This window comes from Melospiza melodia, chromosome 3 (assembly GCF_035770615.1).
Source record: "Melospiza melodia melodia isolate bMelMel2 chromosome 3, bMelMel2.pri, whole genome shotgun sequence".
Lineage (NCBI taxonomy): Eukaryota > Metazoa > Chordata > Aves > Passeriformes > Passerellidae > Melospiza > Melospiza melodia.
Window position 1 is genome coordinate 105,382,356 of NC_086196.1, and position 27,439 is coordinate 105,409,794.

The 27,439-nt window shown below is 42.6% G+C and overlaps 1 long non-coding RNA gene across 1 annotated transcript; it reads left to right on the top strand.

The window, feature by feature from the left end:
- The first annotated feature begins 5,801 nt into the window (after positions 1 to 5,801).
- Positions 5,802 to 27,439, top strand: LOC134416809 (uncharacterized). Its single transcript, XR_010027407.1, has 3 exons — positions 5,802 to 5,949; positions 20,876 to 20,933; positions 27,323 to 27,439. It is a non-coding gene; the product is annotated as an uncharacterized LOC134416809 (long non-coding RNA).

Here is a 27,439-nt window from a genome sequence, read left to right on the forward strand (position 1 = left end):
ATTAGTACTCAAGATAATCAGGCTTGCTGGATGATTAAATGTAAATACATAGTAAAAAAATTGGTTCAGGTTAATAAACAATTTCAAATAGGAAAATGCCCCATGATGATAAAGTGAAATGAAGGAGTGTTAATTGTACAAGCAGAAGTTAAGACAGCTCTTGTCTGCTGGAAGTGGGTGAAAAGCTGCTTCTTTTTAGCTTCCCTGTTATTTGGTAATGATTTCTTTGTGGTCTGTGTTACACTTGTGCCCGGGAACACTCAGTATGGGCCACGGACCTGGCGTACCCGAGTGCTGTACAAACAGATCCTGGGGAGCTCAGGGAGGTGTGGGCAGGAGCTGATGGGTGGACGAGATTCTTTGTGTGCATGGACAGCAGGGACCTTGGTTTGCCAGAAGCTTCCTTGCAGCTGTGATTTTTTTTTTCCCCCCTTAGTTCTGCCAGCTTTGTAGGAAAGTTCTGCAAGGAGGAGAATGTAGAGGCTTTCAGGGATGTATAGGAAAATCCCCCTTAAGATAAAGTGTCTATTGGGCAAAGATTGGAAGGGCATGCTTAAAAATGAAGTGGTGGTTGTGCTAAGAGGTGGCACTGCTGACTTGTAAGGATGCAGAGGTTACTGGTTCCTTTGCATAAAATTGGCTATTTAAATAAGGTTTTTTTCTGTGCTTTGAATTTTCCTAGTGTGAATCAGATCAGAGGTGACTAGATAATTTCTTCACTTGGTTACACTGATGTAAATACCAGTTAAATGGATGTACAAATTTGTTTTCATACAGCTGTGAGCAGAATTTGACCCAGAGAATCATCCTTTGACCCCACATTAGCACACACTTATGCTTTGTCTATGAATTAGGCGGAAGAAGTAGAAATCAAATCAACTTTTGCTCATCAAGAAGAAGAGCTGCTATTCTGTTTGAGTTCTCTCAGATTCTCTCTCAGGCTGGAGTGTCCACAGAGCTTATAAAGATCAAAGACAACATTGGGGGATGGCAAATATCCTTTTCTGGGTCTGATAAATTTGCCAGTTTGGGCCATTTGACTATCGTGGCCAATGCTGGAGTCAGTGTGAAGGATCATGTGAACTTTCCTCACCCACTTCACTGGGAAGTCTGTAGTAAGCTTTACCTAAACCTAAAGTCCAATGTAAAACTAATGGTCTTGTGACCATTTTAGTTTCAGAAGGTGCTGTGGGAACTTGCAGCAGAAGGGCAACAACAAGCACGTGGTGATGCACACATGGTGGTTGCTGGCAGCAGAGAAGCAGATGGAAAGTGCAAAATGACCTGTTCCGTGTCCCATTGCATCTCCTCATCATGTCTCTTTTCACTTCCACGGCTGGGTCTCATCCCTCTGTAACTCACTCCTTCTCAGTGGCTGAAGATGTGTGTGGTATGAATTTTTTGTTTTCTTTTCTATTTTGCTCTCCTTCCTTCATACCACTAGATTTTGGTTCAGATCATTTTGACTCGTCAAGATGAAGTTTTGCAATGCCTGTGGCTTATAATCCTATCTCTGTTATGGCTGGTGAAGTCTTGATAGCCACAAGAAAAAAAGCTAAATTTAACTAAGCTGAGAAACCCTTCCTGCACAGTATCACAGTGTGCTGCCACTCATTCTGATATCTCAGGGGGCCTTCCCAAGAGGATATCATCCCTAATTCCGCAAAATTCTCCAGGATCCCCAGCTGTCAGTAGTTAAACAGCATAAACATGAGTTTTCTAGGCTGAGCAGTAATGTTGTGCAGCTCTGTCATCTCTGTAACTTAGCAGGGGTCTGGTTCCATTGACATCATACAAATCCACTTTTTGCTTCCTGAATCACCTTTTAGAGGTGAGAGCTCTGTCCTCCTGGGTGATGTGAGTGCGTTCATGGGATGTTTTGGGAACTGATGCTTGTGTTTGCTGTGGGATTTTATGTAAGTGAAGAGTGACTCAGAGCTGAATAAGGACAGGGAGATGTGTCCTGGTGTGAGGGCAGGTGACCCAGATTATGTGGGCACATTTTGTGGCTCATGGTCATCTTGGAGTCTGTCAGCTGAATCCTTCCTCTCCACCAAATGATGGTGACACTCCTCCTTTGTGCCACCAACTTCAGGGGTTTCATGCTATGATTTTAAAGAAGCTGCCAAGAAGACACCCTAGCCTGTGGCTGGATGTTCTAGGTCCTGCTGTAATGCAATAATATGGATTTCAGACACCATTCACAGCTCCCACCAGCTTCTCTGTGTCCAGGGAGCCCTGGAGGGGTACCATGTGTGATAACCTTGTTCCATGGAAAGGTTTCAGGTTTGTAATATTGTCCAAATGCTGCTGCAATATAACCCACGTGTGCACTCCTGTATGTAGCTCACAAGGGGTGTCCAGATTTTCTTGTTACAGCAAAATTTGAAAGGAATTGTAGTGAAAACCACTTAATTCAGGGCAGAATCAGACCCATTGTGAGGTTCAAGATGTTGTCATATTCAGGATAGTTCTGTACACTGATAATGTTATTGGGAAAAATTGCCTGTATTGCCTCCTTTACTGCATAAAATATCTAACCTTGCACTGTGTATAATGCATGAGAACAATGTTTATAACACAACTTTTCTGCTTATAATGTAATAGTGTTCTTGGTCAGCATCCCTTGATGTTTTACAACCAAATTGTAAGTCCATTTAAATGATTTAGTGCACCACAGCCTGGTTAGTAAGCACAGGTAAACAAGTTCTCTGGGAAGATTTAAACTGTAAGGACAGTCACTATAAAGTCTATCAGAAATTCATTGCACTTCACAGATGGAACAGATAAAAAAAAAAGTCTTTAACTGCAGACAGCAGGGAAAGAAAATCCTAAATTATCAAGATGCAATGAAATCCTCTTGCAGGGTGCAAATTGTTGGAAAACAATTTTTATCGATTATTTAAAAGAGAAGATGAAAACTGGTGGTGAGCTATTTTATAAATTTCCAGATGACCTGTCCCCAGTGGGTGGTTGTTTTTGGGTGGACAGTGAAGGGGAACTTCTTGTAATGACTTTTTGTGCTGCCAAAACCTGCCACCCATCTACAGACTGAGAAGTGTCTGTTCTGATGGTCCCAAGCAGTCAAAAATCACATGTAGCTTTCATGCAAACCTGTCCACCATGAAAAAGAGTAAATGTCAGGATTTTTAATTTTGCTTCCTATTGTTTGGCTTGTGAGGGTTGCTTTTTTCTTTCTCTCCCAACTTCTGTCTGTGACCTTGAGCATCAGATGCTTATTTTGTAGATGATGAGGTGAAAAACAGATCAGCTATTGAAAGATTTGCCATTTAGTCAATCAAGATGACAACACTAAATCAAAAAGGAGCAACAACAACAACAACCACAGTTGCTTGCTGTGAGCATGGACTAGAAAATTTAGAGCTAGTGATGCTTTTCAGAGCTGTGAGGTGCCAGCAAAGTACAGAAAAGCAGGACAGAGCCAGCAGAGAGGCTCAGAGCTGGAGGGAAGGAGCATCTGTGAAATGGCTGTCAAAGCCACAAGTCTGAAATTTTTGCAAGTCTGTAGAGCTACAGTTAGTAAAGCTTTGCCAGTTAATGCTGCATCAAGATCTAGGTTGTCCTTAAATAGGAGCCCCTTTGCTTAATGAGGATCTCTCCTTACAGACTGGCTGAACTGCAGCAGTGAACTCAATCTTGGTGTAAATTTATTGTGGGGGCCCAGAGTGACTTGCTGGAGTCAATGTAGTTGGTGTCTCAAATCAGGGCTGTGTCTCATCCAGAGCTCTTGGCTTCATTCTCCAGTTTTGTTGCAAGCCAGATTTTGAGGGATGGGGAAATGGAACAACATGCTTAACATAATAAGGTTTAGAGAAAAAAAAAAAAAAGGAAAATATTTCTGTCCTTTAATCCTGAAGAATTTCTGGTTTTACTATTTTGCACTGAAGAATTTTACTAATAAAGAATTAAATTACCCCAATACCATTGTCCTTGCAGGGAATTTTAATAGTCTGCCAAGTTGTACTATGGTTAAAGGGTAAAGTTTACTTTGTTAAATTTGAGATTCTCCAACATCAATCTTGCTCTGGGAATATGGGAACTGACTTGCCAGCTACTATCAGTTATTGGAGTCCTGTGTACAAGCAGATATCAAATCCTTTTTTTTTTTTGTAAAGAGACTTTCTCTTACTTAAAAACTGCTTATGCATGGAGGAAATGAGAGGCTGAAATATTTTTTGCTTCATGACCCCCATCCCTTGCCTGAAAAGAAAGAAAACCATTCCCTATCTAACTTTCATCTTTCTTCTGCACCCAGACAATAGATGGCCATGTTTTGTTGAGTTCTGGGCAGATGTTACCCACTGTGAAAAATGTGTATATATATATATTTATATATATAATATGTATATCTATATATAATATGTATATATGCAGTATATATTTATATATGCATATATATTGAATATATATAATGTGTATATATATATATATAATGCTCAAAAAGATAATGAAAACAACTCTGCTGGCAATAGGTGTTAAATGGTGTCTGAATTCTGACTGTTGGCCGGCTGGGTATTGACTCTGCAAATAAACAGAAGTCTCTTCCCAAAATCTTCCTATCAGTCATTTGTAGTGCACCATTGACTCTGCTGCAGGAGTCCTTATGCAGACATTCTTTACTTATGCCATGCAGGAATATTTAGGCTGAATTCCTCCTGAAGCTGCAGTTTGCAGTAAAGTTGTTTTAGGATGGCAAATGCAGTGAGATCTTTGACTCTGTAAAGAGATATGAGAGTTTAGGTCTGTGTTTGTAGGATACTTTCAAAAAAAAGGGCTTTGAATACAAGGAAGGTAATAGTGACTAATAAATATGAAAATCTATAGGTCTTTGTAATTTTCAGTTAAAACAAGTTGCATTTTCATTTCAAATGTCTGTTATTGATGATGAAATGGATTTATGCCCTCACTAAAGGTCCATACACCAATCCTTAACCCCCTGCTAACACCCACTCCCTGAAATCCATCAAAGCAGTGCATCTCTTTGGAGTCTGCAGTCTTGCATTTGCTTGGCTGTGCCTGCTTCCAAGGGACTGTGCTGCAGGGACAGTGGGGATGCTCTGCCTTTGCTGCTGCAGACTAACACAATTTGTGCAGGGCACAAAAATTAACTGGCTCAGCAAGCTGGGACTGTATTTCTTTCCCTGCTGGAAGGAGGGATATAAAATTTCATGTATGCATTTGTAGGCTTTGTAGATGTGGAGGTTCTGTTTGCTAAAATTTGATAAAGATAAGGCAGTAGTAGGCAGGTGATGTGGTTGGATCTTATTTCTGCAAAGCTGTTGGTTATCTTGATGCAGTAGAGGTTATGTTGCCATGCCATGATCATTTGTCTTCGGTGGTCCAGCTCTTTGTCACTGTGGGGTTTAGATAGAGAAGGTGATGATTTCTGCAGTGACTGGTCCTTTAGACAGGAATGTAAATAGTTGATAAAAATATTCCTCACCTGCTGAGCCTTTGCTGGATTCCCAGTGCCCCAGGGTCCTGCCCAAGGACCCTGCAAGCCTCCTCTCCCTGCACTTGGCAGGCTGGAGGATGGCACGGCTGTTTGCTGCCTCGCTGGTGCTTTTGTAAAGACACAGACAATGTCTGTTCCCAAGAAAGTTTCTTCCTTACTTTCACCATTCCCCTCCCATCCACGCCCCTTTCCTTCCAGGGTAGCATACAAGGAGTTTCGCTTTGCCAAAAAGGTCTCACATGTGCACGCTTGTTTTGTCCTTTTTGGTCAGCTGAAGCATGCAAAGGCATTTTTGGCTCCCCACTTCTACAGAAAACATGTAGAACTGACTGCTGTAGGAATTGCCTAAAGTCAGATTTAAGGAAAAGAATAAATCCTGAATGTTTGATGCCCATAATGTGCTGGAATTGGATTGGGAGAGCAGCAGTTCGTATTTCAATCTGTGAAGTGATGTGCTTTGGTGTCAAATCTAGGTGAGTGGAATTCATGTATTAAATCAGGTTTATGCTTATGTTGTGCTGGTTTCCCTTTGAGGATAACCAGAGCACAGCTCTTGCTCAGTAATAAAGGTGTAGCAGGAAAATCTGGTCCCTTACAAGTGGTACTCATTTTGCTTTTGAACATTTTACTATTTCCACTGCTTAGGTTTGGACAGCAGATGAAAGAGTTCAGCAAACCTTATTTCTCACTGGTCTCTTTTCTAAGTTAGCACAGCATTTCAGTTTGATGTACTGCAAATTTTTTTTCTCCCATGGAAACATTATAAACTAGAGAGCATACTGACTGGAAGAAAATGGCTGCTAATCTTCTGAAACTAATGTTTAATCAGTGATGGAAAGAAAATAAGTAACTAAAAAGCTTCATCCAGCTAATTAAATAAAGCTGGTTATTCTGCTGGAAACAGTTAATGAACCTCAAGTAATAAAATTATTTTCAGAAGATTAAAGAAGGAAAAAAGTGATTACTTATTTAAGACTAAATAATTACAATGTATTCTTCACTATAAGAGGTTATAGATGCCAAAGACTAAATAACCACTCTGCTTCTGATTCTCCATAAAAGGGTGTTTCTCAGGAATTATTACATCTTATGTTGAGCTTGCACTGAATTTTCTTCTCTTAAGATAATCTCCAATGATCTCTAAGGGAATTTGCCTCCCTTGGTGCCTGTTATTATTCTCCTTTTTAGGGCCTGGCTGGATTTGATTGCCTTTAAAATGAGCTGAGGCTGTGTTAACTGTGCAGAAGGGATGGGGTGCAGTGGCTCTGACCACAGCAGGAGCAGCTCTGAGTGAGCCCTGGGTCCTGCTCTGCTGCTCAAGCACTGCTGGGACAGCCCAGTTTGGCCTCAAATCCTCCCTCAGCTGCAGCTCAGCTTGTCTCTGAAATGCTGCACATCCCTCATGTTCCCAGATTACAGATAAGGAGGAATTTCTCTCAGAAAGGCAGCCTGTAGCCGAATTACCCTGCAAGTGCTGCAAGCTTCCATTCTGGGACCAGAGTCTCCTTAATGCTGGGTGCTTTGGAAAAAAATCCTGCCTGGCTCTGTCCTAATAATCCCTGTAATTTTTTTCCTTTTAGCACCTGAGAGCTGGCATGTGATGTGCTTAAAGAAACCAAACTCCAGGGCCCCCGAGCTGGGAGGGGGAAGCTCATGCAAAGCTGCCATCCCAGGCAGCTACAGACAAATGATTTATTTATGAGGCACATCCCTGAGGATGGGGCAGTGCAGAACAGCCTGTGCTGGGGGGAATCCCTGAAGGAAAGCATTCTGCTGCCATGCTGGCACTGGCTGCTGCACTCTTCTATGTCCTCCTGGCTGGGGTCAGAGCCTCCTCTGCTCCCTGGGGCAGGCAGGTGAAGCCTGCCTGTGCCCACGAGTGATGGGTGTGTTTGGCTTGGAAAGGCTCTGTGCTGAGGTGGGAAGGTTCCCTGCTGGTCCAGCTCTCCCCTGCTCATCTCTGCAGGGCTCAGGCTCAGTTTGGGGGTGTGGAAGGCCAGAAAGTTCTGTGCATTGGGAGGGAATGGGACTGGCTTCCACCTGCCTCCCTAAGCCTGGCTCAATACCCTTCCCCATGCAGGGACATCAGATTAAACCCACAAAAGGCAGAACAAGTCCTCTGCTTCTCACTCCTTTCACTTGCCTGAATTAAATTCAGTGCCCACACCACACACCTTCACTGCCTGCTCCATCCCCTTTGCCAAAGCACCCACCCAAAACGTGGATCCAGCTCAAATGATCATGGAAATAAACATCTCAGCCATTTAAAATTATATCTTACACTTGAGAGAGACATGCTGAGGACATAGAGAAACAATAGATTTAATTAGGCTTTTAAAATGTGACACATCTATTATATGTTCTGTTACAGCTTTAAAAAAGTCTCAGTTTCTGTATAATAAATCTTGCTGGAGTACTACCATTTAATTAAATGGGAGTCAGCACTGGGAACAATTAAAATGAGTTTATGCACTTTCAGGGAAACCCTATAGCAAGATGTGCAAAATAGCATACAATAAAATGAAAAATTAAGCCCTTAGTGGGTTTGAGCTGCTGCATATAAGAAATTTGATAAAAAGCATTTTAAGAAAGTAGGCAATTTTACAGTGTGGCAAGTAGTCTGTTCTGCCTCAAAGGTACCAGCCCATGTCCCTTGGATTTTTGCCATTGGCAAAGACTCCAGATGGACGTAGGCATCAATACTAATAAGTGAAATTCATCCCTGAGAAAAAAAAAAGTTTCTTTGAAACCCTGAATAGGAGTGGATATCATCTAGCAGAAAATATTCATCAATAGGTGAAAAAATATCTCTGTTCTGAATAGTTTCTGAGCTGCTTCAATCAAGAGTTTCTCTGCTTATGGGATTTACTGAAGGCAAACTTATTTTTTAGGCTATCGTTTGTACAGAAACATATGTAAGCAAATAGTGATGCTATCTTAACTAGAACATGATATATACATTTTATTGCATATTAAAATCCATTTCAACATTGCATTCAGCCCAGGGTTTTTAGTGTTTCCCCCTCTCTGTCTCAGTATAAACAAGCAGCCTTGAAATGAACATCAAAACTAAATGGCATTGAATATAATGAAGCAACATTGAGTCTAATGAAGCAGAATTGCTATGTAAACAGGGATGCTTTTATCTCATTGGAATTTTTATGTCCTTGCATGTCTCTCAGCTACATTTTTGTAACCTGATTCTTAGGAAATGTCTGATATCTCTGCATGATTGTTAGCAGAGACCAAGACAGCAGTGTAATGTGTGGCTCAGCTGAGTAGTGTGAAAGTACCACATCGAGTTTGCTGCTTTAGAGGCAAAATGGTCATCACCCTCATCCTCATCTTGTTACAGGGGGCTGGCTGTAAAACTTGGTAACCTCCAAGTGTGAATAGGTCTGCTAAGAGGAATGAGTTGCAGGCACTCAGGGATTGGGTGAAAGTGCCACTTGGAAGCTCCCTGCCTGTGAGCATTCCAGCCCTTTCCTTGTCTGTTAGTGCCTTTGTGGAGGGACAGGCAGTGATAAACACAAACAATAACACCAAACCTCATAAATCTTTTCTCTGGGCTGAGAACCATGCCTCCCACTGTCTTGCTGTAGCATAAGCCTCTGCAGGACACAAGCTGACCTTCCTTTGGCAGGGAAGAGTGAAACACCCAGGCACCTGCTCTTTGTCACCCTGGGCTGTTGCAGGAGCTCTGAGAAACTCTGTGCTTCCTCCATTGCAAATTAAAATACGAGTAAAGACCTCCCTCAAATTTCCTTTTTATTCCCACCTTCTTTGGTTCTGCACTTGGAAGTCATGCTCTTTAATAAATATTGGCTTGCACCTGAACATCTCCCCCTTCCTCACAGATATGAGCTTTTTGCCCTTTTGGACAGCAGCTCAAAATTCAGCATTCAAGTTAATGTGCTGCAGCTCCTCATAGAAGAGTTGGGTTGAGCAGAAGCAGGTGAATAAATGCAGCTTTTTGGCAGTGTTGGACATGGAAGAATTTGTCATAATACACTGATATATGATGCCCTTTCACATTCTCCACTTGAACTTAAAAAAGTGTGATTGCAAAGTAAATTAATGGAATCTTGTCTGCAATGTAGTCACTGGAAAAGAGAGAAGGAAGCCACTGAGGTATCTATTGCTGTAAACTGTCCTGTTCTGTAATAGCTACTTCATATAAAATACCATCAACACTGCCAAGACTTGCAGCTGTTCTTAAACCTCTTGCTCCTCAAAGTTTCTGTATGGTTTTTATGGCTTTTATTTGTTTGCTTGCTTTTTCCCTGAAAATTTGTGTTTCACTAAAAGTTTTTTCCTGATCTTTGACCTGTTGCATTTCTCTGTGTGCTGCCTTTTAGTGGGCACAGTGCACAGAAGAGCTGTGCCATAACGTTTTCCATATCTGTGCATTTATATAGGCTGAGAACTTGGGTCTTAAAATGCATTCCTCTCCATGGGTTGTTAAGTCTGTAGTCAGAAATTTAGGAGAATGGCTAGCTGGCCCAGCTTCCAAATATTGAAAAACCTCAAAGTAATGTAGCACATAACTGAAATCACATAAAGTTTGGATATAGGGAATGAAGCTTCTGGCGCCTCATTTTCATTATGAAGATGGCAACCAGAATGGAAAATGTCACAAGAATAATTCACATGTGTTTGGTCTTTAGTGCTATAATTATCTAGACCTTCTTGCTTTGGGCTCCCCTTTTCCTACATAGCTTTTGGGAAAAGGTGGGTTTGGCTTTTAATGGCCTAATAAATACAAGTAATAGCTTGTGATTTGTTTAATATTTTGAACTGAAAGGTCAAGGGTAGGAAGATTAAAAAGTCACTGGGGGAAATGCTCTCAGTAAAAGCCATCTCTTGCTGGAAGTAATGCAGCTTCTTAAGTAAGCATAAAATCAGTTTAAGGCAGCTCCAAGCCCAAATTAAAGCAGAAAGGAGAATAATGTTAGTGTATAGATACTACCTGCTATAGAGGGGTAAGTGAAATGAAACACCAGACAGGGAAATCATCCTTAGTACCCCCATAGGGTCTCTGCAGTACTGATTATAACATTTTTGTAGGATTTTTGAGCATGTGCAGCTGTCTGAAAGTCTGGGAATCTGAAGTAATGACTGAAGTGTTCTTGTGTCTCTCTGCTTGCAAAGCTTCAGATGAGACTGAGCCATGAAGCATTTTATAAAAAGCTACCTGCTGCCAAACAATTGTCTCAAATTCCAGCATCTGCCCACATCCCAGCTCCTCTCCCAAGCCTGAGCACCCCCCTTCCCTCCTTCCCTTCTCTTTTAAATGTGACAGATATGGAGGAGAAATGAAAGGGCTCTTTTGCCAAGACTTTTTTCCCTGCTCAGAATGTGCTCAGTTGTGGAGGCTCTGCCTTGCCCCACTTCTCTCCTCAGCAGTGCTGCAGTGAGTGATGCAGTAAAGCAGCTCTGATGATTCAAGGCTGCTTCTGCAAGTGCTATTTGTGCACTGTTAGAAATGGAGACCTGAGACAGATGGGTCCTTTTCTTCTCTCAAGGATACTCTGGAGGGTTTGCACATTTTCCTGGAGCCCCAGGCAAGTGCATTGCTTGCTTTTGTCCAAAATAGGCCCTTTCCATCACAGAAAATGGGATTGTGCCTGCAAAGATCTTGAAATATGCTATTAATTTTGCATATTTGTTCTGAGTGACAGTGTGGGAGCCTTTTCTCTAGAAAAAATTTTCATTACAGAAAACAGGCTGAGCAGACACATTATGGGGGTATCTAGTTGTGTATTTGGTAGGTAGAAGACAGGCTTTTTATCATTTTGGTGAAAAGAAGTGAGGAAACAGGATCTGGGGCATTGTTAAGAGCTCATTGTGCATTTGAGGATATCTGCTGTTTTATTGATATTATAAAATCAGCACCTCGTGTGGCTCTGGTGAACGTGGAAGCACAACCCAGGTGTAGGAGGCTGAGAGCTCAGGTAAGAGCTGCCTCCACCACTGCCACAGGTCTGCTGGGGGCCACACACACAACAGCTTGGTGCTGAAGGTGTGATTAATACCAGTGTGGTATTTTCTCTCAGCACTGGAGGTGGAAATGTACCTGTAATTATCATCCCCCAAGTTAAGCATGTTACCCAGCAGTGCTAGGTCATCCTGACCTTCCGTGGTGGAAAGAGAAAACACCATTTAGTACTTCTTTTACAGTTTTTTGAGAGCACCTATTTTTCCCTGGGATGTTCTGAGCTGTTAAAGCCAGCCCTCCCACAGGGTAGGATCGTGCTCTTCTTATTTAGTTGCAGAAAACGTTTACCATATACAACAGCAAATCACACAATCAATCTTCATGTTAATCATTCTCTGCTGGAAGCTATTTACTACAAAAACTTCTGAAATTTTCTTACTAGCTGGAGAGCTGACTGTCACAGCCAAAAGAGTGATTCATTTATGCTTTATTTTTTTTTAATAAAACCAAAATTGAATGCTTTGAAATAGGCTTGAGTATTTCAGATTGGATAGGTAAAGGCTGAACAAAGAGACACCCAGAAATTGTCTTCTTCAGTAGGGCTTCTCCTTTAATCCTCCCAGATCTAATTCTAGCTAGTCACTTGCCTCAGCCTTTATTTGCTCCCATGTTGCCATTTAAATGACAGGCCTCTGGTGATTTGTATTCACCCTGTGGCCATGGTTTCCTTAGAGTTAGCTCTGGTTTGCACCAGCAGCTGCGGCTGTGCCTGGATGTGCAGCTCCCTTTGTGCCAGAGCAGTCTCCAGGGTAGGTTTGAATGTTGTACTGCCCATGAGCACTGGGGCAAGTTTTGCCCCTCATGCTACAGAGCTGCCAGCTGGTTATGTGATTTAGAAATTCAAAAGTTCTGCTGAGCCTCCAAAACCTGCTATTTCTGGTTTTATTTTGTATGAAACACACTGTTGTATTATCTTCTGTATTGATGAATTCAGCTCTGAGAAGCAAATGCTTATATTCCTGCTCCTGATTCAGAGAATCACAGAATGGTTTGGGTTGGAAAGGACCTTAAATATCATCTAGTTCCAACCCCTCTGCCATGGGCAGGGAAACCTTCCACTAGACCAGGTGGTCTAGTGCTCAAAGCCTCATCCAGCCGGACTTTATATAGCTCCAGGGGCATCCACAGCTTCTTTGGGCAACCTGTTCCAATGCCTCACCACCCTCACAGCCAAGACTTGTGGCACATACTCTTCTTCTAGAATATTTCTCCTCCTGATGAAAGCAGAGAGCTTTGGTCTGGTTACAAAACGTCTGGTGCTTGTTTCTGATGTTCCACTGCTCCCCCAGAATGCTGCAGTTTGCACATGGGGAAAAAAATTACATACCTCAAAATCTCTGCTAGGATCCAGCCTGGTTAATTGTGCTGCAGATCTGCAAAGCCAATTGCAGCAAATAAGAAAAATCATCACTCTCTGCAGCTTACCTGTTCACCTGCACGGTATAACAGGGCAGCAAAGGCACCAGTGGAGTGGGGTACATCAGTGTCCAGCTTGTGGAAACCCTGCTATATGTGCAGAAAGCCTCAGGGGCCAAGTGAGGTTTTGTGCTCTTTTTGCATCACCTCCATGTATGTGAGAGTTCAGACCTCTTGCTGTGCTCTGTGGCCATTCTGGCTGTGCTTAACATGTAGAAAGGACAGAGAGACTTGTGCCAGTTTGGCTTTGAGGGAGTTGGAAGGAAGTGTCAGTGATTCACAAAGGTAAAAAAAAAAAGAAATGAAAAAAAGAAATGGCAGGCATGTGAAGCTATTGGATGTCTGTGGTAGGTCCCTTCAGAAGGGAAATGTATGGATGCAACAGAACTGAACAGGGATTTGAGTTTTTCTGGAAGGGAAACAGAGAAATTTGCTTTTAAATATGTCTCTGGTACAGAGCTGTAACATTCCTCACCCTCTGCTGCACTGTATATTTGATTTGCTTTCCAAAATCAAACAGCTTAAGGTTTGAGTCACCCTCCATTAAGCTGAACAAAATGAAAATGCCAACACTTTTGGAACGTGTTGGTGTGGGCCTTAAATTGGAAAACAAACACAGCATCGAGCTGCCCTTCCCAATGTGAATGGAGAGAAAGAAACTATTTAGTGAAGTGTGGAATTTGGAGGACTGTGTCTTCTGCATTGCTCTCTGTGCTGGGGAAAAAGCACTGGACAACAGAAAACTTCAGTCTTTGTTGAATGAGATTGGCTTCTCTACTTGTTTCTGATGTTTCTGCTCTTGCCCGCTTCTTTTTTACCTTGTTTGCTACTCAAAAGCTGATTCACAGGAGGAGGTCTGATAACTTAAAGCAGAATTATCTGGGGCACCAGTGAGAACAGCTCAGCCCCCGGTGTGGGGGTGTGGGTTTCAGCCTCTCTCACCATCTGAGTGCAGCTTTTCTGGTAGGAGACGGAAGGAAGGTGGGAGAAGGTTTGTCCTAAAGTGTTAGGGCGTGCAGCACGGAGCAGAGGATGTTTTGGCAGGTGTACACCTGCAGGCTCACCATTAGCCATGATTGGATTCCCTCCTCCTCCTCCTCCTCACCACCTCTGCAGATGGCCACCGCAGAACGTGCAGGCAGTGAGAGCTCTGCCCATCCAAAGGCACCTGGGAGGATTAGGCTACTGGAAAATTATGTTAAATTGTGAATATGGCCAGGAAAGCACCAGAGGCTACAGGTGAGCCCTGAGCTATGTGGGGGAAGAGAGAGTGGGATGTCAGCCGAGGCATGCAGTGCTGGGTTTTCCAAGGGGCATGAGGTGCCTCACACAACCCTTAAGGCAAACCAGGCTCAGTTTCAGCAGGGCTGTGATTCCCAGCTTAATGAATTTAGGAGCCATGGTGATTGCCTCTGAAAGCAGCTCTCAGTTCTCTCCTGTGCCAACAAGAGTGCAGGCAGTGCCTGAGCTGCAGTGTGGTCACACTCAGTGCCCCTCTCTGAGTGACCCTCTGTGACCAGAGCCCCTTGTGGCTGTGACACCACCACGTTGTCTTTGAGTGGTGGCACAAGGCAGGAGCTTCTGTTGGCCTCACGGGGATATTAATGGGATGAGGGAGCCCTCCATGGGCTCAGACAGATCCCTTCTTGGGTGAGGTGGGCAAGCAGCTTGTACATTTGTCTTTTTTCTTGTGTCCCACCTTTCTGTCTGCAGCATAAAGAGGAAAAGTGGTGGTAAGTCACTGCAGCCTGATGGAGTCATGGACACGGGAGTAGATCTCTGCTCTGATTAATGACTTCTATCACTTAAAAAAGGGCATTTTAATGTTTTAACTACCCATTTCATAATGATCTGAGTTCTCAGGTTGGACCACAGGGCTGATTAATGCTCACCTCAGGTGTGCCAGAGGCTCACGTTTATTACACACGCTGCACAGCCATTAATCGGCAGCGCAGTGCGGGCTGTCGTCCCCGATTGCTTAATTACATTGTCTCCCCCTGCCCAGGGCTTATGTGTGTTGTGCAAAGCCATAAATACTCCTAGAGCCCCATTTCCACTGAAATCAATAGGAGTTTTGCCATTGTGCTGCCATGAGAACTGTGAAAGCAAAATAATGCAGATAACTGTGACTTTTGAGTGGGAAGAGGGGCAGCAAAGGACAGGTGAATTGTGAAAGATTGAACTTAGAGGTGGTCTGAAAAAATTACAGGATAAACTGAGAAGTGTTAAAGGAGCCATAAGAGTAGGAAAGATAGAAGGCAAAAGGAAAATTGGACAAGAAGTAAAAATAAATAAGAGGGATTCCAAGTGGATAAAGAATAAGAAGTGAATGAGGCAACAGGGATTCTGCAAAATGTAAAGGGTAATTTTGCAGCAGAAGCAGCAGAGGTTGAATAAATAACTGAATTATGTGTCTCTTTTCACAGAGGAGAATGGGAAAATTCAACGTGTCAAAAGCAGGGAGGTTCCAAGGCAAGGGACATCCATGTGGAACAAGAGGTGAAGAACAGGAGTGAGCCCAGCACTGAGACAAACACTGGGCACCATGATTCCTTTACTGGTTCTCCTGGGAATTTCCTCTGTGCTGCAGAGATGGTCTGCTTGTCTCTCTGTACTTCATCCAAGGTGCTGCTCTTTTTGTCCAGTGTTTTGGTTGGAGGCAGGATCTGAGCATCTGTTCTGCTTCTGCAGCACTATAGTCACTGCTGACCACCAAGAAACTGCATTAGAATAACTGAATAACTTATTCAGTTTTGACTGAAAATTTAGACAAAAGAAGATAATTTAATTTTTGGCAGCCGTACCTTTTGCTTTTATCTTCTAGAATAATTTGCTATGGCAGATATTTGCCAGTGTTTGAGTCAGTCTAGCCCTGGATGTTTATCAGCTGCCCATCAGAGAAATCTGTTCGAGTCTAACAGCAAAAGAAAAGTCTGCTGAAAATTACTTTGATGGCTAAATTAACATTTGGTCAGTTTACAAACACAGTGGCTGGCAGGATTTGGAAATACATTGGTCATTTGACTTTCTCTTGTCATAAAAATGTTTTAAGTGCAGCAGAATAAAGAAGGATGCATCAGATCTTAATGGTTATAAAAATTTATCTCGAGGACCTAAAAATTTATCTCTGTAGACCTAAACTTAAAAGTGCATTATTTTGTATCACTAAAGGGCTGCTCAATGTGGTCATAATTTTTGCCACTTAGTTAGAATCAGGAAGAAATGTGAAAACATGAGGAGGTATCCTTAAGGAATTTACCTGAGAACAAAATGCTGTAATAGCTGAAGAATTCAAATAGTCATATCTAGATTAAAGAAATAAAAATATCCTTAAGGATTATGGGTTAGTATAGAAAGTTCCAAAAATTAGTTTGACAATCATACTAGCTGAGTAAATCTGATTCCATATAAATCAAAGGTCAATAGGTAGGCAGGGAACCCTGGAAAGGTTTCAAGAGAATAAAGGAACATTTGTTGGGAGGGAATGAAAAGATGCTTGAAAAGAAAAGCAAGAACAACAACAAAAAAGAAAGAAAAAAGGAAAATATCCAAGCTTTACAGGCTATTGCTCGTAGCTGGAGCAAAACCACAGTGCAAGGATGATAATGGAAGGTTAGCCCAGGAGCTGTTCAGCTTTGGAGCCTTGTTGCCAGGATATTTTAGGACCACATTGCTCTCTCTTTTTAAGCAGTGTTAAAATAATGTGGGAAGTGTGATGTGCAATCCATCCCTGGACAGGGGCAGTTCTGGCTCCTGCCGGGGAAGGAACATGGGCGAGGGCAATGAGCTGGGAGCTGCAGCTCCTGCTGGACAGGTGGGGCTGAGCCCTGGAGGATCTGGGCTGGCTGCAGGGATGGGGACACTCCTGGGCAGAGACATCAGCTCCAGAGATGGCACAGAGCTCAGTGTGAGGTAAAAGCCTGAAGTGAGCTGGTACAACCACATCCCTGCAGCCTGGAGAGGCAAATTCAGGTGCGGTGGACACTTGGACATTGCATCCCTGGGACACTGATAAGGCTGTTATCATTTTTCTCCATTGAGTTTTTCTTTCAGTGTGGATGAAGAAGTATTAAACCAAACCACGCTATTTATCTGTTTAAAAAAGCTGTTTTGACAAAGACCTGCTTACAGCACTGAGGATACATTTTCTTTTTCCTTTCCAATAATAAATCTTACATAAAATTAAGGCATTGGCATTACATCTCTGTTAGGGTAATTTACTCCCCACAGTAATTTTGACTTAGTTTGTTCTACATGGAGTGATATTTTAATCATCCTTTCAGTGCTTATTGATGAGGGTTTTCTGCAAAAGATGAGAAGATTAGTTTAAAATTATCCCTTGTGAATTTAAAACAATAACAAGGAAGTGAACACAGTCTAAAACAAATTAAGAAATGTATTGAACTTAATAAAAGGCCGATATTTTATTCAACATACAAAAAATGACTGCAAGACTTGCTGTGATGGGGCTGCACATACTCTTATCAAACTATGTTCTTTTGTTTCTTTTTAATTGAACAGGCACAAATCTCCCTCTCTCTAAAGGTGAGTGATGAATGAAATAAATGGCTTATATTTTGTCCAATAATAAAAAAGCATTACCTTGACTCAGATATCATATAAAATCTGTGCCTCATTCCTATACCCATCACCTGGGAATAATTTGCATTTCCTCACCCAGCAGGAGGACCCTGGTTTCAAAGTCTTGTCCTCATCAACTCTTGGCTCTTCCTCAGCATGTGAGGGGTTAGATTTCTTCAAAGATTAATTAACTGCCAGGTCAGAGGGAGTGGAATATCTTCCTTGAGCACCAGGATCCCTGCAATGCTGCAAGGATACTGAAGGGCATCCTTAAAGGCTGAAATTACAGCTTCAAACGACAATTTATCTTTTTTCTTTAACTTAATGTGACACAGCCTCCACAATCTCCACAGTCTCCTGCACTGATGTTAAGTGGCAATCAGCCAGATGAAAGAAGTCATGGTGCCAGAGTCCTTGGATGGCTCAACTGTCTCAGAGGTTTGAGACCTTAGTGAGTCTCTACCCAGGGTGAAGTCTAGTTATCACAAGCTAAAAAAGAATATCACAGGGCAGTTTTTGCCAGTATTTCCCAGGCACTCAAGAGAACGTGGATTAAAAAAATGTTTCAGCTTTTTCCAAAGTGGGAACTGAATAGGTGTATGGAACTGGTTCTTCAAGAGCATTGGTGGCAGAGGAAGCTGAGATATGAGTGTCTGCTCTGAGGAGCAGCAGGGAGTCTTCCATGGTGGCCAGATTCCTTCTTGCACTGTGTCCCTAAATGCCTGGATGGGGATGGAGGTTTTGTGTGGGCTTTTTCTACCCTTTCTGTCATAAATTGTGGCTGCATCTTGCAGCGTCTTGCCAAGCCACAGCTGTCCATGTCTGTGCATGCACCTGTACCTATATAAATGTACACAAACTTGGCACAAACTCTTCCGGGTCTCCTGGGCTCACTCTTGCTTCGCCAAGTTGCAAACCCTGTCACTTTGGCTCACTGTGTGATTTGTGAGTTTTGCTGAATTCTTCAGAACTGCTTGGGATTTAAGGCCCTATTTGAGCGTAAAATGTGATTAGCTACAGTGAAGTGACTTTTTATCTGGCTGATGCACCTTTCTTTCAATTTAGTTGATGAATGTGCAGCGTTAGGCTGGTCACAGGTGTTTCACTTGTGATCCTAGGGAAGCAGCTGGTGGGACTTTTGATGCTGATGTGAAATGACTGGCTCTTTCTGCTGGCTGCTGACCATGTGGTTGCTGTTCTGTGCTGAGCTAGGATGTGGAGAGGCATGGTCTTTGGACAGCATGAGTGGTGAGAGGTCTCACTCCTCACATTCCTCACACCAGTTTAATGTTTTGGCTGGGGAAGGATGCTCATCAGTGGAGCAGTGGCAATATCTTCAGTGCACCCCGTTCAATCTGCAGGAGAAAAGATTTTGCTGTGCCCTTTGCATCTGAGTTAAGTAATGAACCCTTGTACTGGTTTAATTATACCTATTTACTTCGTGTGGGCCCTGCAAGGCTTAATTAAGCGTTTATGTATTTGCTTTGAGAGGCTCCTATGGAAAGCAATGGAAAATTGCTACATGTTAATCCTTCCATTGATTCACATTATGGTGCCCTGGCGTGCTGACTTTAATCATTTGGGGGTCCATTTCCCTGGATTGAAAGAAAATACTGGTGCTTGTCAGATGGCTAAAGAGCACCCAAGTGTAATGTCCAGCAACCTGAGCCGCTGTGGGCTGCAAAATATAAAATTGTGTTAGCCAAAGCTTTCCCTCCATCCGCTTCTCTGGAGTAACGGATAGCCAGGAATTATTTACCAGATATTCTGCATGCTACTTCAATTTAATTATGTCTTTGACTGGAACAGAAGGCGTATAAAGCGTGCCTGTGTACTCCTGTGGAAGGATTAAACAGGAGGAACGGGTTCTGCCTGATTTGCAGAGCCTGTCGGGGACGGACCTCGGCGTACATATGTTGATGGCAATAAGATGATCATTATCCAGCCCTTGCCTCCTCTGTAGGTAGAGAGGTAGGGATGCCCCCAGGGTTTAATTCCCAAACTTTCATTTCCTTCCTCTATTTTCAGCTGCTATTAACTTTAAAAGCTTTTTTTCTTTGCACAAGGAAGGATTATGCACAGCGCCGACACCTTATCACTCAGCTGGGTTCGCCGATTGGCTGAAACTCAAAAGTCTTTACTAGTTAGGCTAAAACATTAAAAATGTCTTTTGATAAATGATCTGAAGGGAAAATCAAGCAGATGGCTTTTAGGCCTGTCTCACGATGCAACTTTGCAGGGAAATAATAGTTTCAGTAATGGGTTATAGAGCTTTATTTAAATCACTAAACTCTTTAGTGGAGAGGGGTGAATCATTTAGGCTTTTTTGGGGGTGGTTTTTTTCTTCCCTTCTGTTTTTTCAGATTTCTCTCCTTGAAATGAACTGAAGCACACTTTGAAGTGCCGTGAAGTTATTCTTTCTTCACTTTTTGTAATTGGTCCATCGGTTTTCTGCTGCTGTCTCAGATTTTTTATGGGTGATATCCCCTGACTTTCCACAGCCTGCTTCCTGATGGATTCATTTACTATGTGTGTTGCAGGGGCAGGATTTATGTGCCTCAACCTGCTGCCTGCAGCTAGAGATCTCCTCTATTATACTGGGTTTATATGGTGAATTACAGCTTCTGGGAGGCTTTGTGGAAAATTGTAGGAAAGTTCTAACCAGCTTGTTTGGCCTCCAGAGGGATTAGGCAGATGCAGCTGGGATGGGCAGGTCCTCTGTGTGTGCTGGGAGGGCAGGGCTCCCTTCTGCAGAGCCCCAAGGTGCCCAGCTTTGGTCTGCAGGCATAAATACCAACCCCATGGTTTAGCTGTGTAGGCAGGGCTGCAGTTGTGGTGTGGCTGGGAATTTGTGGTTGTTGTGTGAGACACAAGGGCCAAGCTTTTGGAGGGGCAGGAGCTGCTTTATGCAGTGCAGATGAAGAGACGTTGTAGAGGAGCTGTACTTTTACATGTATTTTATCACCCAGTCTCTAAGGAGCAAAGCCCTTTAACCTGTTTCCCACTGAGCATTCCAGAAATCAAACGTCAAAGATCCTTAGCTGCTTTTGAACTTCTGAGCCAAAAAAAAATGCTGCACTTGTACAGAAAGGCATCATCCTCCTAGGGATAACACTTTCCTCTTTGAAAAATCCACTCAGCCCAGCACTCTTCATTAGATGTTGGTGAAATCTTTGGAATAAATACTGGATGTAATTGTCCAGATGCTCTTATTTCTGCTTTTAGCAGAAAATAATGACACATTTAATATTACCCCCTTTTATTTTTTTTAATAAAAAAGTAAAGATATGTTTATTCCAGCATGGTGCTGCTTCAGTGTGAGCTGGAGGACAGATAATGGCTATGCTCCATGCTCCAGCACACTAAATGCTTGAGATGATGTCTTTGTTACTGTCTTTTCACAGATCAATGCAACACCCTGTTGAGAACTCGATGCAGAAACATGAAAATGGCTTACTCTAGGTAAGACAGCTGGAATCCTGGAGTGTTTCAAAGAGTCTGAAATCAGAAAGACTAAAAACGGGCTCCAAGCTACCAGCAGTTTGTTGTCTTGGGGGCATTGTTTTTTTGGCACAGCTTCTTCTGGGAGCTGGTCCTGCATCTGCTGGAGCACAGTGCCTCTCCCTGGCTGCCTCAGCAGAGCCAGAGAGGTCTGTGCTCAATTAAATGTGGAGGAGAGAGACAGAACATGAAACCTGAAGGAATGTTGTGTAGGGGCTGTGTAGGGAAGGAATGTGTAGTAGGGGGTCAATCAAAGCTGTCATAGTTGTCCAAATTGTGCTGGCAGAAAGAGTAAAGATAAGAGGATTTTGTTAAGTCTTGTAATATTACAGTGTAGAATAAAATGCAAGTTGCCTCTCATCTCTGCTGTGCCAGGAACTGAGAGAACAATACTCCAGAAAAAGAAGTCCAGGCGAAACAGTGAACATGACTTCCTATGCTAAAACATGGTTAAACATGACTTAGTCATTATCATCCTCAGTAAAAATAGTTTTCTCCTGAGAGATGGCAGCTTAAAATATAAGGTCTTAATCTCTAAATGGAATCCCTCTGGGCAGAACTTTTCTGTCAGCCTGAACCCCTTTGATTTCAATAGCCCTTTGTGGTCCTGGACACATCAGTCTGGCCAGAGGTTTAGATTCCTACTACACACTGGTATAGTAGCTTTTCATACATTTTGATTAAAAACCCTGAAACTCTTAACCTCAAATGATATGGGTTCTTTATTTTGTTGGTTTTTTCCCCCCCCACAGTTCACTCCTTTGTGTAGTCCTTGGTCCCAGTCTTTCTGGTCTTTCTCAGGTGATTGCAGGCACTGACATTTTATTTTTGGATCATGTAACGGAGATAAATACAACAGGGTGGTAAATTAAACTTCACAGGTAATTTCAGACTGGAGACTCCAGTCAGCACCTCTTCTTTTGAGGGTATAGCTCCTCTTGACCCATGAGGGCATCTCATTTTGTGTCTATAGAGGATGGCAGCTTGGCCAGGCATAGAGCATCCCACGGCACTTAGCACCTGGAAATACCCCATGCAAGGGAGGGTTGGTTCTGTAGCACAATCACACGTTTTGCCATCCAAGACTGATAGAAAGTCCTTGGGAATGATAACTCTGGTGAGCAGCAAACTTTGGAGATAAATGGTACATTGACTTTGCCATTTGCATTTACTGTGCAGCTTGAGATGGCTTTTAATTATTCAGAAGAGGCAGAATGTTAGTCACATCTATCTTTGTTCCTCCCCCTAAAGCAAACCCACTCTGTAAATTTTCCTGTGACCACTATACCAATATTTCCCTGTTACAGCTCCTCTGACTTTCACCTAGTTTTTTCCCCTTTCCTTTGAATTTTTTTGTTAGATCTTTGAGATGCAACAGAATTCAGCTACATAGTATTTTTTTCTTATCAGCTAACTCAGAGCAGATTGATCAGGTCTATTCATGCAGGGAACAAGGAGAGGAACAGAAACACTCACCAGTGCTACCGGCACATATCTGGAAAAACAAAGTCACAGTGAAACAGCCTCATCAACATGACCATTGAAAAAACTCCATCCTATTTATTCATGTTGGCAAGAAATGGGTGCTCAGTGTCAGCAGGGAAATTCCTCAGTCTGTTTAGAGACACCGTCTCTGTATCTCTTCCCTTTGGCATCCACTGCTGCCATCAGCATGGGCCCCTTCTTTCTCTTTTTCTTTGTAAGATAAGACATGCCATTTATTGCAATATTTGCCAATTTTTTGGAAAATGCACTGTGAGAAATATGCAAAGCAGAAGGGAACTGAGTGTTCTTGATGTGGGGTTACAAATGTTTTTGGCCAGTCCATTTAAGAACAAAATGGCATTTGTTTGAGGAGCTTTGAAGGAAAGAATGGAAACCATGTAACCCTAAGAGAGAATTCAGATTTTAATTGCCCAGGAGTGAGGTATTTCATCTTGCACATGCTTCATGAAGGAAGTGGTTTCAAATACTTATTTCATGTCTGTGAAAAGTCCTCCTCGCACCAAAAACACCAACCAACCAACCAAACAAACAAACAAAAAGAAAACCAAAAGTTTTACAAAAAGTAAAAAAAAAAAAAAAAAAAAAAAAGATAAGAAAGCAAAATAAAAATTCTTAACAGGAGTTTTAAACACTGCAAACCATGTGGTGGTGCTAAAGTTACAAAAGAAGAATCCTCGAGACACACTCTGACAAAATGTGCAGAATGTGGCCAGATGAGATATGACAACAAGTACAAATTATAGCAGTGGCAAACCAGTAAACATGGAAATCTGAGTAAATCAGTCATTTCAAATCTATTTGCCAAACTGTGTTTATCCTCTGCAAAACCTCACCATCTCCACAGGAAGCACTTCAGAGCAATCTCTGCAGGGCATTTGCTGGGTGGAGTAAGGATCAGGATGCTCCACAGCAGCCTTTTTGCAGGCATTACAGCTGATCTTTCAGCCTAATTGAAATGAACAGGGATGATAACTGCATCTTTTTTTTCAATTTGAGTACCCACTTCCCACTTTGAAATTGCTACCCAAGAAGACACTGCATACTAGGGATAGACAGATTACATGTTTATGGTTTAAAAGTAAAAAGCTGTATTATTTTGTTTGTTTGTTTATTCCTCATCCTAAGCTACATGGATATCTCAATATTTTATAACAAAAAGACTATTTTCAACAGATGTCAGGTTGGATTTTTCCCCTGTGACTTCATCAGTACAGTCCCATCGATTTCAATGGAGTCCCTCTTGCATGTGACAGCGCAGGATTTGTCCTGCAATCTTTTTGTGCTTATTCTTTCTGTCCCACATTTCTCAAATTGAGAAAGGGCTTTGTTGAGAGGTTAGCCCTATGAAAGACCAAGACTAGAATTTGTAATTTCTTTCTTTTTCTTTTTCTTTTTCTTTTTCTTTTTCTTTTTCTTTTTCTTTTTCTTTTTCTTTTTCTTTTTCTTTTTCTTTTTCTTTTTCTTTTTCTTTTTCTTTTTCTTTTCCTTTCTTTCTTTCTTTTTCCCTTCCTCCCTCCCGCCCTTTTCTGTTTCTTCCTTTCCTCTCCTTCCTTCTCTTGCTCTCTTTCTTTTCTACTTTCCTTCCTGCTGTCTTCCTGATCAGTTTTAATCCCCTAAGTGCAGCCCTGGATTTGTGAGCTGGTTACAGAGATTCTCAGTGATGAGAGCTGATATGGGCCAGATAGCCTCTTAAAAGATATTCTGTGACTAGGGCAGAATAATTGCATTCAAAATCCACATTTAACATTCACTTACAGGCTTACAGCGAGGCACACTGTATGTGCCATGCCCTAATTTGTACCACTCTGGGAACATTTCCCTTGTCTCAACACTTCACGTTGGCTTTTGTAGACAGGAGTTGAAGATCTGGGCACAGACCTGTTTCTGCCTCAGACTCCTGTGTAACCTTGGGCCAATTACCAAATCTCTGTGTATCAGTTTTTCCTTCTGTAAAGTGGTGACTACAAAACCTGTCACAAAGGTACCTGGGGCTGAGCAGATTTAGACGTGGATGGAATGTATCTTGGTGTTCACATGCTATCCATTTTTCAGTTCCTTTTTTCTGTCCTCCTTCCCTCTGGCTATGGACTTTTACTACCAGATGGCCTAAAAATGTTTGTAGTGTTCAAGATACAGCGGGGCCACATTGGTTTTGATTGTATTCTTTCCTTATGATTTATATATTCTGAGTTACTTACCTACTTCTAATGAACATTGACCTATATTTTTATCAGTCATCTGTGAGTGCACCCTCAGGAGTGTGCTGATGACACCAGGCTGAGTGGTGTGGTTGGGATGTGAAGGATGGGGTGCCATGCAGAGGGACTGGACAAGTCTGAGAAGTGGGTCAGTGGGAATCTAGTGAGGTTCAGAGGCAAAATGCTGGGTCAGGGCAAACCCTGGCACCAGCACAGGCTGGGTGCATTGGGAGCAGCCCTGCCAAGATGGACTAGGGGGTGCTGGTGGATGAAAAGCTGGACATGAGCTGGCCACATGTGCTGTGCTCACTGCCCAGAAAAACCACTGCAATCTGTGCTGCAGGGTGAGGGACGAAATTTGGCCCCTCTGCCCCAACCTGGTGAGACCTCACCTGCAGTGCTGCATCAGCTCTGGGATCCCCACCATACACAGGACATGGACCTGTAGGGTGAATCCAGGGGAGGAGCACCTCTCATGTGAGGAAAGGCTGAGACAATTGGGATTGTTTAGCCTGGAGGAGAGAAGGCTCCAAGGAGACCTTACTGCAGCTTGTTAGTGCTTAAAAGGGACTTATGAGAAAGGTGAGGGCAAACATTTTAGTAGGGCCTGCTGTGATAGGACAAGGAGATGGTTTTAAACTAAAAGAGAGTATATTCAGACAGGATATAAGGGGGAAATTCTGATGATGAAGTTGCTGATCCGTTGGGCCAGGGGTGGGAGATGCCCCACACCTGGGAATATTCAGGGTTGGACCAGGCTCTGAGGAACCTGGTCTAGTTGAAGATGTCTCTGCTCATTGCAGGGGGTTGGACTTTAAAGTTCTCTTCTAACCCAAACAATTCTGTGCTCTACCATGAATTCAAGGTTTTCCTCCTCATGGTAGTGGGGGTTAAGCTCAGCTCAGAAGCCATCATTTTATAACTGAGGTTAGGATTCTGGGGTTCTTTCAGCCAGATATTTTGTTCCACATGTACCTGCACTCCATTTCATCTGTTACTGGTTGGTCACTCAGTCTGGCAAGGTCTTCAGGAGATGTTCTTCATAGACAATTCACCCTTACTACATTGAATATTTTCTTTCATAACTTATCACTGAGTTTCATCAGAAATCTTTGCCACTCCATTGCCTTCCTTTGCTCTCCACCCCATTTCTCCTTCCTTCACCCATTTCCCAGAGCACTTATGAATGTGTTGGACAGCACAGACCCAGCACAGCCCAGTTTCCTGGAGAGCTCTCCCAGTGGCTTCTCCCCCATGTGTGAGCTGACCTTTTACTGCTACCTGTGTCTCCTGTCCCTTAATCAAGTAATAATTCAAACACGGGGGTTTGCTCTTATGCAACCACAACTTACTTTCCATAAAAGCTTGTGGAGTGGGACACAGTAAAAAGTCATTAGGAAGGTAGACAGTATGAGCCTTGTCCATGTTCTCCCCTTCAAATACTTTCAATGGGAGCTTGAGAATTGATAGTAATGAAGATTGATGACAAGGTCATCACTGGGTTGTGCTCCAAAATAGTGTTTCAGAAGCTGATCAGTCACTGGTGTTTCAGAAGGTGATGCACGAAACCTGAAATCAGTCTGTGTGCATAAATTCTGCATGCTAATGATGACTTCGTGGTACACACACCCAACATGTTGCAATGATTTTACCTCAAGGCAGGCTCTGTCTGAAGGAGGAAATGGGAAGGGGGACAGGACTTTCTGAAACTGAAAAATACCCTGCTGAATCTTGATCCCAAGAAATAGGGAAATCTGGAAAAGCAGCACTTGCGACCGCGACAAATCCTCTAGGTCATGATGTCTGGTGGAAGCTATTGGAATATTTGAATTTTTGTATCAAGCACATGGAAATGTCTTTATTGAAGAAAATATGCTTATATATACTTTTTGTGCTCTTACATGGGGTTTCTGTCTATTCTTGCATATAAGAAATTATGGGAAGTGCCTCTAATGTCCTAAAGCACTGATTTCTTAGAGAGCTTCTTTGTTCTGAGTTTCCCAGCTAACCTGCTGTGCTATGGGCAGCACTGAGAAACCTGTCTGTGAGGAATTTCTGAGCCAAAAAACTCATAAAAAGCTCAACTGAAAAGCCTAAACATGGTTTCATTTCTGTTTGATTCCTTTATTAAAAACCATATCCTGGATGCCCAGCTTCCCTACATTCCTCCTGATGTGCAGTAAAAATTCCTGTTATTTTCCTGGGGAGAAGTGAAAACATCACTGGAGCCAGATCAGACCTTTCATAGGTCTTTATCAGCATATTTCCAAGTTTGCTTTCAATTCATTTCCCTAAAGATAACATTAGAGATTTCGATTTCTGCCGACAATTCATACCATGCCCCAGTCCAGTGGGAGATTTAGGGAGAGGTATGATTCACTGACATTATGCTCCAGGTTTTACACTCCCTGTTTTCTGTATGTGGTACCTACAGCCAGAATTTCCCAACAGCAGAGACCCAGCCTCCCCAGCTCTCAATGTGAGCAGCCAGCAGCAGAAACGTGCAATCACACAGCAGCATGCTGTCTCGCACAAAAACCTTTATATTCATAATGAGGGGTTTGTTGCAGAAAACATTTGTTTGTGGGTTTTACTCTTTCTAGAATGAGGATTCAATTACTGCTGGTTTTTTTTTTTTTCACCCAGGAAGCAACTGTTTTCAGTGACAAGTTATTATTTCTCTCACCCTTGCTATGGGAGTGCTTTGCTGATATGCACCTCAGTCTCCCTGCCTCGCTCAGACAGGCTCTTTAAAACCATGAG